Source organism: Ascaphus truei, unplaced genomic scaffold (assembly GCF_040206685.1).
Source record: "Ascaphus truei isolate aAscTru1 unplaced genomic scaffold, aAscTru1.hap1 HAP1_SCAFFOLD_1199, whole genome shotgun sequence".
NCBI lineage: Eukaryota > Metazoa > Chordata > Amphibia > Anura > Ascaphidae > Ascaphus > Ascaphus truei.
Window position 1 is genome coordinate 30360 of NW_027454069.1, and position 17996 is coordinate 48355.

Genomic DNA, 17996 nt, shown 5'->3' on the forward strand with positions numbered 1-17996 from the left:
TCACCAGTCAGTCTGGCAAACACCAGTCACCAGTCAGTCTGGCAAACACCAGTCACCAGTCAGTCTGGCAAACAGCAGTCACCAGTCAGTCTGGCAAACAGCAGTCACCAGTCAGTCTGGCAAACAGCAGGCACCAGTCAGTCTGGCAAACAGCAGGCACCAGTCAGTCTGGCAAACAGCAGGCACCAGTCAGTCTGGCAAACAGCAGTCACCAGTCAGTCTGGCAAACAGCAGTCACCAGTCAGTCTGGCAAACAGCAGTCACCAGTCAGTCTAGCAAACAGCAGTCACCAGTCAGTCTAGCAAACAGCAGTCACCAGTCAGTCTAGCAAACAGCAGTCACCAGTCAGTCTGGCAAACAGCAGTCACCAGTCAGTCTGGCAAACAGCAGTCACCAGTCAGTCTGGCAAACAGCAGTCAGTCTGGCAAACAGCAGTCAGTCTGGCAAACAGCAGTCAGTCTGGCAAACACCAGTCAGTCTGGCAAACACCAGTCAGTCTGGCAAACACCAGTCAGTCTGGCAAAACAGCAGTCTGGCAAAACAGCAGTCAGTCTGGCAAAACAGCAGTCAGTCTGGCAAACAGCAGTCAGTCTGGCAAACAGCAGTCAGTCTGGCAAACAGCAGTCAGTCTGGCAAACAGCAGTCAGTCTGGCAAACAGCAGTCAGTCTGGCAAACAGCAGTCAGTCTGGCAAACAGCAGTCAGTCTGGCAAACAGCAGTCAGTCTGGCAAACAGCAGTCAGTCTGGCAAACAGCAGTCAGTCTGGCAAACAGCAGTCAGTCTGGCAAACAGCAGTCAGTCTGGCAAACACCAGTCACCAGTCAGTCTGGCAAACACCAGTCACCAGTCAGTCTGGCAAACACCAGTCACCAGTCAGTCTGGCAAACACCAGTCACCAGTCAGTCTGGCAAACAACAGTCACCAGTCAGTCTGGCAAACAGCAGTCACCAGTCAGTCTGGAAAACAGCAGTCACCAGTCAGTCTGGCAAACAGCAGTCACCAGTCAGTCTGGCAAACAGCAGTCACCAGTCAGTCTGGCAAACAGCAGGCACCAGTCAGTCTGGCAAACAGCAGTCACCAGTCAGTCTGGCAAACAGCAGTCACCCTGGCAAACAGCAGTCACCAGTCAGTCTGGCAAACAGCAGTCACCAGTCAGTCTGGCAAACAGCAGTCACCAGTCAGTCTGGCAAACAGCAGTCAGTCTGGCAAACAGCAGTCAGTCTGGCAAACAGCAGTCAGTCTAGCAAACAGCAGTCACCAGTCAGTCTAGCAAACAGCAGTCACCAGTCAGTCTAGCAAACAGCAGTCACCAGTCAGTCTAGCAAACAGCAGTCACCAGTCAGTCTAGCAAACAGCAGTCACCAGTCAGTCTAGCAAACAGCAGTCACCAGTCAGTCTGGCAAACAGCAGTCACCAGTCAGTCTGGCAAACACCAGTCACCAGTCAGTCTGGCAAACACCAGTCACCAGTCAGTCTGGCAAACACCAGTCACCAGTCAGTCTGGCAAACAACAGTCACCAGTCAGTCTGGCAAACAGCAGTCACCAGTCAGTCTGGCAAACAGCAGGCACCAGTCAGTCTGGCAAACAGCAGTCACCAGTCAGTCTGGCAAACAGCAGTCACCAGTCAGTCTGGCAAACAGCAGTCACCAGTCAGTCTGGCAAACAGCAGTCACCAGTCAGTCTGGCAAACAGCAGTCACCAGTCAGTCTGGCAAACAGCAGTCACCAGTCAGTCTGGCAAACAGCAGTCACCAGTCAGTCTGGCAAACAGCAGTCACCAGTCAGTCTGGCAAACAGCAGTCACCAGTCAGTCTGGCAAACAGCAGTCACCAGTCAGTCTGGCAGTCACCAGTCAGTCTGGCAAACACCAGTCAGTCTGGCAGTCACCAGTCAGTCTGGCAAACACCAGTCAGTCTGGCAAACACCAGTCAGTCTGGCAAACACCAGTCAGTCTGGCAAACACCAGTCAGTCTGGCAAACACCAGTCAGTCTGGCAAACACCAGTCAGTCTGGCAAACACCAGTCAGTCTGGCAAACACCAGTCAGTCTGGCAAACACCAGTCAGTCTGGCAAACACCAGTCAGTCTGGCAAACACCAGTCAGTCTGGCAAACACCAGTCAGTCTGGCAAACACCAGTCAGTCTGGCAAACACCAGTCAGTCTGGCAAACACCAGTCAGTCTGGCAAACACCAGTCAGTCTGGCAAACACCAGTCAGTCTGGCAAAACAGCAGTCAGTCTGGCAAAACAGCAGTCAGTCTGGCAAACAGCAGTCAGTCTGGCAAACGGCAGTCAGTCTGGCAAACAGCAGTCAGTCTGGCAAACAGCAGTCAGTCTGGCAAACAGCAGTCAGTCTGGCAAACAGCAGTCAGTCTGGCAAACAGCAGTCAGTCTGGCAAACAGCAGTCAGTCTGGCAAACAGCAGTCAGTCTGGCAAACAGCAGTCAGTCTGGCAAACACCAGTCAGTCTGGCAAACACCAGTCACCAGTCAGTCTGGCAAACACCAGTCACCAGTCAGTCTGGCAAACAGCAGTCACCAGTCAGTCTGGCAAACAGCAGTCACCAGTCAGTCTGGCAAACAGCAGTCACCAGTCAGTCTGGCAAACAGCAGTCACCAGTCAGTCTGGCAAACAGCAGTCAGTCTGGCAAACAGCAGTCAGTCTGGCAAACAGCAGTCAGTCTAGCAAACAGCAGTCACCAGTCAGTCTAGCAAACAGCAGTCACCAGTCAGTCTAGCAAACAGCAGTCACCAGTCAGTCTAGCAAACAGCAGTCACCAGTCAGTCTAGCAAACAGCAGTCACCAGTCAGTCTAGCAAACAGCAGTCACCAGTCAGTCTGGCAAACAGCAGTCACCAGTCAGTCTGGCAAACACCAGTCACCAGTCAGTCTGGCAAACACCAGTCACCAGTCAGTCTGGCAAACACCAGTCACCAGTCAGTCTGGCAAACAACAGTCACCAGTCAGTCTGGCAAACAGCAGTCACCAGTCAGTCTGGCAAACAGCAGGCACCAGTCAGTCTGGCAAACAGCAGGCACCAGTCAGTCTGGCAAACAGCAGTCACCAGTCAGTCTGGCAAACAGCAGTCACCAGTCAGTCTGGCAAACAGCAGTCACCAGTCAGTCTGGCAAACAGCAGTCACCAGTCAGTCTGGCAAACAGCAGTCACCAGTCAGTCTGGCAAACAGCAGTCACCAGTCAGTCTGGCAAACAGCAGTCACCAGTCAGTCTGGCAAACAGCAGTCACCAGTCAGTCTGGCAAACAGCAGTCACCAGTCAGTCTGGCAGTCACCAGTCAGTCTGGCAAACACCAGTCAGTCTGGCAGTCACCAGTCAGTCTGGCAAACACCAGTCAGTCTGGCAAACACCAGTCAGTCTGGCAAACACCAGTCAGTCTGGCAAACACCAGTCAGTCTGGCAAACACCAGTCAGTCTGGCAAACACCAGTCAGTCTGGCAAACACCAGTCAGTCTGGCAAACACCAGTCAGTCTGGCAAACACCAGTCAGTCTGGCAAACACCAGTCAGTCTGGCAAACACCAGTCAGTCTGGCAAACACCAGTCAGTCTGGCAAACACCAGTCAGTCTGGCAAACACCAGTCAGTCTGGCAAACACCAGTCAGTCTGGCAAACACCAGTCAGTCTGGCAAACACCAGTCAGTCTGGCAAAACAGCAGTCTGGCAAAACAGCAGTCAGTCTGGCAAAACAGCAGTCAGTCTGGCAAACAGCAGTCAGTCTGGCAAACGGCAGTCAGTCTGGCAAACAGCAGTCAGTCTGGCAAACAGCAGTCAGTCTGGCAAACAGCAGTCAGTCTGGCAAACAGCAGTCAGTCTGGCAAACAGCAGTCAGTCTGGCAAACAGCAGTCAGTCTGGCAAACAGCAGTCAGTCTGGCAAACACCAGTCAGTCTGGCAAACACCAGTCAGTCTGGCAAACACCAGTCACCAGTCAGTCTGGCAAACACCAGTCACCAGTCAGTCTGGCAAACACCAGTCACCAGTCAGTCTGGCAAACAGCAGTCACCAGTCAGTCTGGCAAACAGCAGTCACCAGTCAGTCTGGCAAACAGCAGTCACCAGTCAGTCTGGCAAACAGCAGTCACCAGTCAGTCTGGCAAACAGCAGTCACCAGTCAGTCTGGCAAACAGCAGTCACCAGTCAGTCTGGCAAACAGCAGTGACCAGTCAGTCTGGCAAACACCAGTCACCAGTCAGTCTGGCAAACACCAGTCACCAGTCAGTCTGGCAAACACAAGTCACCAGTCAGTCTGGCAAACAGCAGTCTGGCAAACAGCAGTCAGTCTGGCAAACAGCAGTCAGTCTGGCAAACAGCAGTCAGTCTGGCAAACAGCAGTCAGTCTGGCAAACAGCAGTCAGTCTGGCAAACACCAGTCAGTCTGGCAAACACCAGTCAGTCTGGCAAACACCAGTCAGTCTGGCAAACACCAGTCAGTCTGGCAAACACCAGTCAGTCTGGCAAACACCAGTCAGTCTGGCAAAACAGCAGTCTGGCAAAACAGCAGTCAGTCTGGCAAACACCAGTCAGTCTGGCAAACACCAGTCAGTCTGGCAAACACCAGTCAGTCTGGCAGTCACCAGTCAGTCTGGCAAACACCAGTCAGTCTGGCAAACAGCAGTCAGTCTGGCAAACAGCAGTCAGTCTGGCAAACAGCAGTCAGTCTGGCAAACAGCAGTCAGTCTGGCAAACAGCAGTCAGTCTGGCAAACAGCAGTCAGTCTGGCAAACAGCAGTCAGTCTGGCAAACAGCAGTCAGTCTAGCAAACAGCAGTCACCAGTCAGTCTAGCAAACAGCAGTCACCAGTCAGTCTAGCAAACAGCAGTCACCAGTCAGTCTAGCAAACAGCAGTCACCAGTCAGTCTAGCAAACAGCAGTCACCAGTCAGTCTAGCAAACAGCAGTCACCAGTCAGTCTGGCAAACAGCAGTCACCAGTCAGTCTGGCAAACAGCAGTCACCAGTCAGTCTGGCAAACAGCAGTCACCAGTCAGTCTGGCAAACAGCAGTCACCAGTCAGTCTGGCAAACAGCAGTCACCAGTCAGTCTGGCAAACAGCAGTCACCAGTCAGTCTGGCAAACAGCAGTCACCAGTCAGTCTGGCAAACACCAGTCAGTCTGGCAAACACCAGTCAGTCTGGCAAACACCAGTCAGTCTGGCAAACACCAGTCAGTCTGGCAAACACCAGTCAGTCTGGCAAACACCAGTCAGTCTGGCAAACAGCAGTCAGTCTGGCAAACAGCAGTCAGTCTGGCAAACAGCAGTCAGTCTGGCAAACAGCAGTCAGTCTGGCAAACAGCAGTCAGTCTGGCAAACAGCAGTCAGTCTGGCAAACAGCAATCAGTCTGGCAAACAGCAGTCAGTCTGGCAAACAGCAGTCAGTCTGGCAAACAGCAGTCAGTCTGGCAAACAGCAGTCAGTCTGGCAAACAGCAGTCAGTCTGGCAAACAGCAGTCAGTCTGGCAAACACCAGTCACCAGTCAGTCTGGCAAACACCAGTCACCAGTCAGTCTGGCAAACAGCAGTCACCAGTCAGTCTGGCAAACAGCAGTCACCAGTCAGTCTGGCAAACAGCAGTCACCAGTCAGTCTGGCAAACAGCAGTCACCAGTCAGTCTGGCAAACACCAGTCAGTCTGGCAAACACCAGTCAGTCTGGCAAACACCAGTCAGTCTGGCAAACACCAGTCAGTCTGGCAAACACCAGTCAGTCTGGCAAACACCAGTCAGTCTGGCAAACACCAGTCAGTCTGGCAAACACCAGTCAGTCTGGCAAAACAGCAGTCAGTCTGGCAAAACAGCAGTCAGTCTGGCAAAACAGCAGTCAGTCTGGCAAACAGCAGTCAGTCTGGCAAACAGCAGTCAGTCTGGCAAACAGCAGTCAGTCTGGCAAACAGCAGTCAGTCTGGCAAACACCAGTCAGTCTGGCAAACACCAGTCAGTCTGGCAAACACCAGTCACCAGTCAGTCTGGCAAACACCAGTCACCAGTCAGTCTGGCAAACAACAGTCACCAGTCAGTCTGGCAAACAGCAGTCACCAGTCAGTCTGGCAAACAGCAGTCACCAGTCAGTCTGGCAAACACCAGTCAGTCTGGCAAACACCAGTCAGTCTGGCAAACACCAGTCAGTCTGGCAAACACCAGTCAGTCTGGCAAACACCAGTCAGTCTGGCAAACACCAGTCAGTCTGGCAAACACCAGTCAGTCTGGCAAACACCAGTCAGTCTGGCAAACACCAGTCAGTCTGGCAAAACAGCAGTCAGTCTGGCAAAACAGCAGTCAGTCTGGCAAACAGCAGTCAGTCTGGCAAACAGCAGTCAGTCTGGCAAACAGCAGTCAGTCTGGCAAACAGCAGTCAGTCTGGCAAACAGCAGTCAGTCTGGCAAACAGCAGTCAGTCTGGCAAACAGCAGTCAGTCTGGCAAACAGCAGTCAGTCTGGCAAACAGCAGTCAGTCTGGCAAACAGCAGTCAGTCTGGCAAACAGCAGTCAGTCTGGCAAACAGCAGTCAGTCTGGCAAACAGCAGTCAGTCTGGCAAACAGCAGTCAGTCTGGCAAACAGCAGTCAGTCTGGCAAACAGCAGTGAGTCTGGCAAACACCAGTCACCAGTCAGTCTGGCAAACACCAGTCACCAGTCAGTCTGGCAAACACCAGTCACCAGTCAGTCTGGCAAACAACAGTCACCAGTCAGTCTGGCAAACAGCAGTCACCAGTCAGTCTGGCAAACAGCAGTCACCAGTCAGTCTGGAAAACACCAGTCAGTCTGGCAAACACCAGTCAGACTGGCAAACAGCAGTCAGTCTGGCAAACAGCAGTCAGTCTAGCAAACAGCAGTCACCAGTCAGTCTAGCAAACAGCAGTCACCAGTCAGTCTAGCAAACAGCAGTCACCAGTCAGTCTAGCAAACAGCAGTCACCAGTCAGTCTAGCAAACAGCAGTCACCAGTCAGTCTAGCAAACAGCAGTCACCAGTCAGTCTAGCAAACAGCAGTCACCAGTCAGTCTAGCAAACAGCAGTCACCAGTCAGTCTAGCAAACAGCAGTCACCAGTCAGTCTAGCAAACAGCAGTCACCAGTCAGTCTGGCAAACAGCAGTCACCAGTCAGTCTGGCAAACAGCAGTCACCAGTCAGTCTGGCAAACAGCAGTCACCAGTCAGTCTGGCAAACAGCAGTCAGTCTGGCAAACAGCAGTCAGTCTGGCAAACAGCAGTCAGTCTGGCAAACAGCAGTCAGTCTGGCAAAACACCAGTCAGTCTGGCAAACACCAGTCAGTCTGGCAAACAGCAGTCACCAGTCAGTCTGGCAAACAGCAGTCACCAGTCAGTCTGGCAAACAGCAGTCACCAGTCAGTCTGGCAGTCACCAGTCAGTCTGGCAGTCACCAGTCAGTCTGGCAGTCACCAGTCAGTCTGGCAGTCACCAGTCAGTCTGGCAGTCACCAGTCAGTCTGGCAAACACCAGTCAGTCTGGCAAACACCAGTCAGTCTGGCAAACACCAGTCAGTCTGGCAAACACCAGTCAGTCTGGCAAACACCAGTCAGTCTGGCAAACACCAGTCAGTCTGGCAAACACCAGTCAGTCTGGCAAACACCAGTCAGTCTGGCAAACACCAGTCAGTCTGGCAAACACCAGTCAGTCTGGCAAAACAGCAGTCTGGCAAAACAGCAGTCAGTCTGGCAAAACAGCAGTCAGTCTGGCAAACAGCAGTCAGTCTGGCAAACAGCAGTCAGTCTGGCAAACAGCAGTCAGTCTGGCAAACAGCAGTCAGTCTGGCAAACAGCAGTCAGTCTGGCAAACAGCAGTCAGTCTGGCAAACAGCAGTCAGTCTGGCAAACAGCAGTCAGTCTGGCAAACAGCAGTCAGTCTGGCAAACAGCAGTCAGTCAGGCAAACAGCAGTCAGTCTGGCAAACAGCAGTCAGTCTGGCAAACAGCAGTCAGTCTGGCAAACAGCAGTCAGTCTGGCAAACAGCAGTCAGTCTGGCAAACAGCAGTCAGTCTGGCAAACACCAGTCAGTCTGGCAAACACCAGTCACCAGTCAGTCTGGCAAACACCAGTCACCAGTCAGTCTGGCAGTCACCAGTCAGTCTGGCAGTCACCAGTCAGTCTGGCAGTCACCAGTCAGTCTGGCAAACACCAGTCAGTCTGGCAAACACCAGTCAGTCTGGCAAACACCAGTCAGTCTGGCAAACACCAGTCAGTCTGGCAAACACCAGTCAGTCTGGCAAACACCAGTCAGTCTGGCAAACACCAGTCAGTCTGGCAAACACCAGTCAGTCTGGCAAACACCAGTCAGTCTGGCAAACACCAGTCAGTCTGGCAAAACAGCAGTCTGGCAAAACAGCAGTCAGTCTGGCAAAACAGCAGTCAGTCTGGCAAACAGCAGTCAGTCTGGCAAACAGCAGTCAGTCTGGCAAACAGCAGTCAGTCTGGCAAACAGCAGTCAGTCTGGCAAACAGCAGTCAGTCTGGCAAACAGCAGTCAGTCTGGCAAACAGCAGTCAGTCTGGCAAACAGCAGTCAGTCTGGCAAACAGCAGTCAGTCTGGCAAACAGCAGTCAGTCTGGCAAACAGCAGTCAGTCTGGCAAACAGCAGTCAGTCTGGCAAACAGCAGTCAGTCTGGCAAACAGCAGTCAGTCTGGCAAACAGCAGTCAGTCTGGCAAACACCAGTCAGTCTGGCAAACACCAGTCACCAGTCAGTCTGGCAAACACCAGTCACCAGTCAGTCTGGCAAACAGCAGTCACCAGTCAGTCTGGCAAACAGCAGTCACCAGTCAGTCTGGCAAACAGCAGTCACCAGTCAGTCTGGCAAACAGCAGGCACCAGTCAGTCTGGCAAACAGCAGGCACCAGTCAGTCTGGCAAACAGCAGGCACCAGTCAGTCTGGCAAACAGCAGGCACCAGTCAGTCTGGCAAACAGCAGTCACCAGTCAGTCTGGCAAACAGCAGTCACCAGTCAGTCTGGCAAACAGCAGTCACCAGTCAGTCTAGCAAACAGCAGTCACCAGTCAGTCTAGCAAACAGCAGTCACCAGTCAGTCTAGCAAACAGCAGTCACCAGTCAGTCTGGCAAACAGCAGTCACCAGTCAGTCTGGCAAACAGCAGTCACCAGTCAGTCTGGCAAACAGCAGTCAGTCTGGCAAACAGCAGTCAGTCTGGCAAACACCAGTCAGTCTGGCAAACACCAGTCAGTCTGGCAAACACCAGTCAGTCTGGCAAACACCAGTCAGTCTGGCAAAACAGCAGTCTGGCAAAACAGCAGTCAGTCTGGCAAAACAGCAGTCAGTCTGGCAAACAGCAGTCAGTCTGGCAAACAGCAGTCAGTCTGGCAAACAGCAGTCAGTCTGGCAAACAGCAGTCAGTCTGGCAAACAGCAGTCAGTCTGGCAAACAGCAGTCAGTCTGGCAAACAGCAGTCAGTCTGGCAAACAGCAGTCAGTCTGGCAAACAGCAGTCAGTCTGGCAAACAGCAGTCAGTCTGGCAAACAGCAGTCAGTCTGGCAAACACCAGTCACCAGTCAGTCTGGCAAACACCAGTCACCAGTCAGTCTGGCAAACACCAGTCACCAGTCAGTCTGGCAAACAACAGTCACCAGTCAGTCTGGCAAACAGCAGTCACCAGTCAGTCTGGCAAACAGCAGTCACCAGTCAGTCTGGCAAACAGCAGTCACCAGTCAGTCTGGCAAACAGCAGTCACCAGTCAGTCTGGCAAACAGCAGGCACCAGTCAGTCTGGCAAACAGCAGTCACCAGTCAGTCTGGCAAACAGCAGTCACCCTGGCAAACAGCAGTCACCAGTCAGTCTGGCAAACAGCAGTCACCAGTCAGTCTGGCAAACAGCAGTCACCAGTCAGTCTGGCAAACAGCAGTCAGTCTGGCAAACAGCAGTCAGTCTGGCAAACAGCAGTCACCAGTCAGTCTAGCAAACAGCAGTCACCAGTCAGTCTAGCAAACAGCAGTCACCAGTCAGTCTAGCAAACAGCAGTCACCAGTCAGTCTAGCAAACAGCAGTCACCAGTCAGTCTAGCAAACAGCAGTCACCAGTCAGTCTAGCAAACAGCAGTCACCAGTCAGTCTGGCAAACAGCAGTCACCAGTCAGTCTGGCAAACAGCAGTCACCAGTCAGTCTGGCAAACACCAGTCACCAGTCAGTCTGGCAAACACCAGTCACCAGTCAGTCTGGCAAACACCAGTCACCAGTCAGTCTGGCAAACAACAGTCACCAGTCAGTCTGGCAAACAGCAGTCACCAGTCAGTCTGGCAAACAGCAGTCACCAGTCAGTCTGGCAAACAGCAGGCACCAGTCAGTCTGGCAAACAGCAGTCACCAGTCAGTCTGGCAAACAGCAGTCACCAGTCAGTCTGGCAAACAGCAGTCACCAGTCAGTCTGGCAAACAGCAGTCACCAGTCAGTCTGGCAAACAGCAGTCACCAGTCAGTCTGGCAAACAGCAGTCACCAGTCAGTCTGGCAAACAGCAGTCACCAGTCAGTCTGGCAAACAGCAGTCACCAGTCAGTCTGGCAGTCACCAGTCAGTCTGGCAGTCACCAGTCAGTCTGGCAAACACCAGTCAGTCTGGCAAACACCAGTCAGTCTGGCAAACACCAGTCAGTCTGGCAAACACCAGTCAGTCTGGCAAACACCAGTCAGTCTGGCAAACACCAGTCAGTCTGGCAAACACCAGTCAGTCTGGCAAACACCAGTCAGTCTGGCAAAACAGCAGTCAGTCTGGCAAAACAGCAGTCTGGCAAAACAGCAGTCAGTCTGGCAAACACCAGTCAGTCTGGCAAACACCAGTCAGTCTGGCAAACACCAGTCAGTCTGGCAGTCACCAGTCAGTCTGGCAAACACCAGTCAGTCTGGCAAACAGCAGTCAGTCTGGCAAACAGCAGTCAGTCTGGCAAACAGCAGTCAGTCTGGCAAACAGCAGTCAGTCTGGCAAACAGCAGTCAGTCTGGCAAACACCAGTCAGTCTGGCAAACACCAGTCAGTCTGGCAAACAGCAGTCAGTCTGGCAAACAGCAGTCAGTCTGGCAAACAGCAGTCAGTCTGGCAAACAGCAGTCAGTCTGGCAAACAGCAGTCAGTCTGGCAAACAGCAGTCAGTCTGGCAAACAGCAGTCAGTCTGGCAAACAGCAGTCAGTCTGGCAAACAGCAGTCAGTCTGGCAAACACCAGTCACCAGTCAGTCTGGCAAACACCAGTCACCAGTCAGTCTGGCAAACACCAGTCACCAGTCAGTCTGGCAAACACCAGTCACCAGTCAGTCTGGCAAACACCAGTCACCAGTCAGTCTGGCAAACAGCAGTCACCAGTCAGTCTGGCAAACAGCAGTCACCAGTCAGTCTGGCAAACAGCAGTCACCAGTCAGTCTGGCAAACAGCAGTCACCAGTCAGTCTGGCAAACAGCAGTCAGTCTGGCAAACAGCAGTCAGTCTGGCAAACAGCAGTCAGTCTGGCAAACAGCAGTCACCAGTCAGTCTAGCAAACAGCAGTCACCAGTCAGTCTAGCAAACAGCAGTCACCAGTCAGTCTAGCAAACAGCAGTCACCAGTCAGTCTAGCAAACAGCAGTCACCAGTCAGTCTAGCAAACAGCAGTCACCAGTCAGTCTGGCAAACAGCAGTCACCAGTCAGTCTGGCAAACAGCAGTCACCAGTCAGTCTGGCAAACAGCAGTCACCAGTCAGTCTGGCAAACAGCAGTCACCAGTCAGTCTGGCAAACAGCAGTCACCAGTCAGTCTGGCAAACAGCAGTCACCAGTCAGTCTGGCAAACAGCAGTCACCAGTCAGTCTGGCAAACAGCAGTCAGTCTGGCAAACAGCAGTCAGTCTGGCAAACAGCAGTCAGTCTGGCAAACAGCAGTCAGTCTGGCAAACAGCAGTCAGTCTGGCAAACAGCAGTCAGTCTGGCAAACAGCAGTCAGTCTGGCAAACAGCAGTCAGTCTGGCAAACAGCAGTCAGTCTGGCAAACAGCAGTCAGTCTGGCAAACAGCAGTCAGTCTGGCAAACAGCAGTCAGTCTGGCAAACAGCAGTCAGTCTAGCAAACAGCAGTCACCAGTCAGTCTAGCAAACAGCAGTCACCAGTCAGTCTAGCAAACAGCAGTCACCAGTCAGTCTAGCAAACAGCAGTCACCAGTCAGTCTAGCAAACAGCAGTCACCAGTCAGTCTGGCAAACACCAGTCACCAGTCAGTCTGGCAAACAGCAGTCACCAGTCAGTCTGGCAAACAGCAGTCACCAGTCAGTCTGGCAAACAGCAGTCACCAGTCAGTCTGGCAAACAGCAGTCACCAGTCAGTCTGGCAAACAGCAGTCACCAGTCAGTCTGGCAAACAGCAGTCACCAGTCAGTCTGGCAAACAGCAGTCACCAGTCAGTCTGGCAAACAGCAGTCACCAGTCAGTCTGGCAAACAGCAGTCAGTCTGGCAAACAGCAGTCAGTCTGGCAAACAGCAGTCAGTCTGGCAAACAGCAGTCAGTCTGGCAAACAGCAGTCAGTCTGGCAAACAGCAGTCAGTCTGGCAAACAGCAGTCAGTCTGGCAAACAGCAGTCAGTCTGGCAAACAGCATTCAGTCTGGCAAACAGCAGTCAGTCTGGCAAACAGCAGTCAGTCTGGCAAACACCAGTCAGTCTGGCAAACACCAGTCAGTCTGGCAAACACCAGTCAGTCTGGCAAACACCAGTCAGTCTGGCAAACACCAGTCAGTCTGGCAAACACCAGTCAGTCTGGCAAAACAGCAGTCTGGCAAAACAGCAGTCAGTCTGGCAAAACAGCAGTCAGTCTGGCAAACAGCAGTCAGTCTGGCAAACAGCAGTCAGTCTGGCAAACAGCAGTCAGTCTGGCAAACAGCAGTCAGTCTGGCAAACAGCAGTCAGTCTGGCAAACAGCAGTCAGTCTGGCAAACAGCAGTCAGTCTGGCAAACAGCAGTCAGTCTGGCAAACAGCAGTCAGTCTGGCAAACAGCAGTCAGTCTGGCAAACAGCAGTCACCAGTCAGTCTGGCAAACACCAGTCACCAGTCAGTCTGGCAAACACCAGTCACCAGTCAGTCTGGCAAACACCAGTCACCAGTCAGTCTGGCAAACAACAGTCACCAGTCAGTCTGGCAAACAGCAGTCACCAGTCAGTCTGGCAAACAGCAGTCACCAGTCAGTCTGGCAAACAGCAGTCACCAGTCAGTCTGGCAAACAGCAGTCACCAGTCAGTCTGGCAAACAGCAGTCAGTCTGGCAAACAGCAGTCAGTCTGGCAAACAGCAGTCACCAGTCAGTCTGGCAAACAGCAGTCACCAGTCAGTCTGGCAAACAGCAGTCACCAGTCAGTCTGGCAAACAGCAGTCACCAGTCAGTCTGGCAAACAGCAGTCAGTCTGGCAAACAGCAGTCAGTCTGGCAAACAGCAGTCAGTCTAGCAAACAGCAGTCACCAGTCAGTCTAGCAAACAGCAGTCACCAGTCAGTCTAGCAAACAGCAGTCACCAGTCAGTCTAGCAAACAGCAGTCACCAGTCAGTCTAGCAAACAGCAGTCACCAGTCAGTCTAGCAAACAGCAGTCACCAGTCAGTCTAGCAAACAGCAGTCACCAGTCAGTCTAGCAAACAGCAGTCACCAGTCAGTCTAGCAAACAGCAGTCACCAGTCAGTCTAGCAAACAGCAGTCACCAGTCAGTCTGGCAAACAGCAGTCAGTCTGGCAAACACCAGTCTAGCAAACACCAGTCTAGTGTCAAGGTTCTGCTCGCCACAAACCAGGGTCGGACCGCGTGGCTGAGGTAGGATTGTAAAAGCACTGACCTTAGACCGCAAAGGCTGATCCGAATTGCGCAGTTCGTTGTCATACGTAGCAGGATCAGGATAGGAGAAGACAGCATCATCGTTGTACAAGCCAGGGTCAGGACAGGAGACATCAGGATAAACATTGTTCAAGCAAGAGTTCGGCAACAGGTAGTCAGGAGAGCCCCGCTTCAGCTTAGGAGCGCGGGGTTGGCCTCTGCGCGAGCGACGACCATGGCCCATGGTACTGGTCACAGGAGATGGTAGGCAGACCAGAGTAGCACACCGCTTTGCTGCACGGGTGAACCAGTGCTACAGCGCAAGAGTCCTGAGCGGGCTGGGGAATCCTCCGTTACAGCGCAGGAACCAGGACACGGCCTCTCTAGATTAGGGAAAGAGTAGGCCACAGGAACCAGGAAGCTGAAGATACACAGGGAAACCTCTGCTTCAGTGCAGGAAATCAGGAGACTGAAGGACGCAGGGGACCTTTGCCTCAGTGCAGGAAAGCAGGAAGCTGAAGACGTAGGGGATACCTTTGCTTCAGCACAGGAGAAAGGAAGCTGAAGGACGCAGGACGGAACCTCCGCTTCAGCACAGGAGAACAAGCGGGAGCTTGGCAGGAGCTTGAAGGAAGCTGAAGGACGCAGGGCGGAACCTCCGCTTCAGCACAGGAGAACAAGCGGGAGCTTGAAGGAAGCTGAAGGACGCAGGGCGGAACCTCCGCTTCAGCACAGGAGAACAAGCGGGAGCTTGTGGCAGAACAGAAAGACATCCGGAAAGGACTATGCTCGGCAGGGAGCATTGTGGGAAAGCAGTACTTAAAGGCCAGCGGGCCAATCCCCGGAGGGGGTGTGAAGGTACTGCTCCAATGAGTGAATGCAAGTCTAGGTTGCAGTGATAGGCTGCACAGCTGCAGTAGATACCAGAGGGAGTGTGTATTGCTTTGGTGAGTGAATCCTTACATCTAGCAAACACCCGTCTAGCAAACACCAGTCTAGCAAACACCAGTCTAGCTAACACCAGTCTAGCTAACACCAGTCTAGCTAACACCAGTCTAGATAACACCAGTCTAGCTAACACCAGTCTAGCTAACACCAGTCTAGCTAACACCAGTCTAGCTAACACCAGTCTAGCTAACACCAGTCTAGCTAACACCAGTCTAGCTAACACCAGTCTAGCTAACACCAGTCTAGCTAACACCAGTCTCGCAGAGTTGTTGTTGTTGTGTTGTTGTGCAGTGTCCAGATCTTCCTCCAATCTTCACCTCCAAAATTAACTCCAGACACTTTCAATGTTACACTTTAAAATGTTGCAGTCACACATGGGGTTCTGGTCTTGCTGGGGGTTTGGAGGTTCGTCCATAGTTACCTAAATAAATGGTGCTTCTCCATGCTCGGTGCCTGTCTGCTTATTAAGGGGAGAGGGGGGTGGGAGCTGGGGGTCTCTGCTTCTTCCTTCTCAGCGGTTACATGAGGGGGTGAGACGTTTTGGCACATACACTGTAACTGAGCTTACTGCTCCACAGAGCCACTGAGTCTAACCAATACATTGGGTAACAGTTATATGGGGGGGTAAGTAACCAATATAGAGATCATGTACACCAAATCTCACCAACTCTAATGTAAATAAATGGAAGAGTCATTGGGTCTAAATTGGTAGTGTCCACACTGCTCAGGGGTTGAGCATCTGATTTCCATTAGAGAATCACTGACTGGTGGATGGGGAAGAGGTTAAGATGGACAGTAACAAAAGCTTGGGGATAACCACCATGTCCAGCCTGGAGGTATCCTCCTTATACTGGCTCATGTATAGGGTTAGTGCTGATTGTGGGAAGCTGTATATAAAGGGTTAGTCACACATGGGGTTCTGGCCTTGCTGGAGGTTTGGGGGTTCTGGCCTTGCTAGAGGTTTGGGGGTTCTGGCCTTGCTAGAGGTTTGGGGGTTCTGGCCTTGTTGGAGGTTTGGGGGTTCTATGTATGATCACGTAAGGATTAACTGCAGCAATATCATGCTGTCACGTACGACCCCCTGCTAGCACGCGACCTGCATACGGGACAAGGGTTAATACCGACGCTCGCAAGCGCAACCACTCTTCACCTCCGCAAAGGTCCGTCAAATGGACAGTATCCCCTCTTACAGGATCAAGGATCAATACACAACCCGCAAGCTGTCCCACTCTTCACCCACCCTTTGGTGCTTGAGGGGTTAATGAGCTACACGTGTGTACAAAATACCAAATGCTGAGTCTGAAACTGGGCAGAACTGTCTCTGTCTGCTCTGACTTTCAAAATATTCTGTAGAAAGCGGTGGGCTTATGAGAATATGGTATCTAAGTGTGGGCCAGGTTGTTACTGGGCAGATCTGACTAGGGGCATGCTTGGATAGCATGTCAGACCTCATCCTCTGAACCAGTGCCTCTCTGGGGAAAATCCATAGCATGTGGTAATGTACTGTATAGGATTTTCTGTTTTACCCCTTTTATTTTAAGAAGCTGTTCTGCCTTACATTGTAATTGTATGTTTATTTTTAATACCTTTTCTGTAATTCAAGCACTGTATTGTTATATATATTAAACCATTTAATAAGTAATGCTTTGGGCTCTGAATGAACTTTGTGCACGCTGGAGAGAATAACTTGCTAAATTCAGGCACATGTTACTACAGCTGATTTTGTGTTAAAGTGCATAGTTTTTCAAAAACGAAAAACACAGCCAGGTTAGGAGGCCCAGAAACACACAGCCAGGTTAGGAGGCCCAGATACACACAGCCAGGTTAGGAGGCCCAGATACACACAGCTGGTGTGTTAGGGACCTGAAGGACCACAACTTGGGAACAGGTTTATAATCACACAGTAACACACTCACCTGGGCACAGCAGGGACACAGCGACCTCTCCCAGTCTGACCTGAGGACAAGAGCGACACCATTACACACTCACCTCCTGAGCCCTCACACCCCACCACTTGTCTGCTCCCTACTGCTGCAAGATAGCCTTTTATACCCAGAACCACCCTCACCTGTGGCTCACCTGGGTCTCCTTCAGCCAATAGGAGGCCAGCTTTCCACCAATCAGGAGGCAGCACAGGTGTATGTAGTTTGAGGATAATGTCTGAGAACTCATTGTAACAATGAGCTGAGTGATAATCCCTCCCAGCCGGAGACCCCTCTCTGGGGAAGCGGTCCCGGGAGCTGACACTTCTTTGTTTGCCGCTGATGTATGATCCTCAGAGGATATCGATGTGCGATACCAAATACACGGAGGGTTTGTGTGCAAACCTGTAACTGCTTTATATTCCCTGTTTCCACTGGGATACAGTGACACTATAAACAGGACTGGGGTTAGGGGACAAGCAAACTAAGGCTGAGTCCCCGCTAGCGCTGAGCAAAGGGAGGGGAGGGGGGGGGCAAAGGGCAGGGAGGGGCGGGGGGGGGGCAAAGGGCAGGGAGGGGCGGAGGGGCAAAGGGCAGGGAGGGGGGGCAAAGGGCAGGGGGGCAAAGGACAGGGAGGGGCGGGGGCAAAGGGCAGGGAGGGGCGGGAGAAAGGGCAGGGAGGGGCGGGAGAAAGGGAAGGGAGGGGCGGGAGAAAGGGCAGGGAGGGGCGGGAGAAAGGGCAGGGAGGGGCGGGAGAAAGGGCAGGGAGGGGCGAGGAAAAAGGGCAGTGAGGGGCGAGGCAAAGGGCAGGGAGGGGCGGGGCAAAGGGCAGGGAGGGGCGGGGCAAAGGGCAGGGAGGGGCGGGGCAAAGGGCAGGGAGGGGCGGGGCAAAGGGCAGGGAGGGGCAGGGCAAAGGGCAGGGAGGGACAAAGGGCAGGGAGGGACAAAGGGCAGGGAGGGGCGGGAGGGCAAAGGGCAGGGAGGGGCGGGGGCGGCAGAGGGCAGGGAGGGGCGGCAAAGGGCAGGGAGGGGCGGGGGGGGCAAAGGGCAGGGAGGGGCGGGGGGGCAAAGGGCAGGGAGGGGCGGGGGGGCAAAGGGCAGGGAGGGGTGGGCAAAGGGCAGGGAGGGGGGGGCAAAGGGCAGAGAGGGGGGGGCAAAGGGCAGGGAGGGGCGGGGGGGCAAAGGGCAGGGAGGGGCGGGGGGGCAAAGGGCAGGGAGGGGCGGGGGGGCAAAGGGCAGGGAGGGGCGGGGGGGCAAAGGGCAGGGAGGGGCGGGGGGGCAAAGGGCAGGGAGGGGCGGGGGGGCAAAGGGCAAACACCGGTCAGTCTAGCAAACACCGGTCAGTCTAGCAAACACCG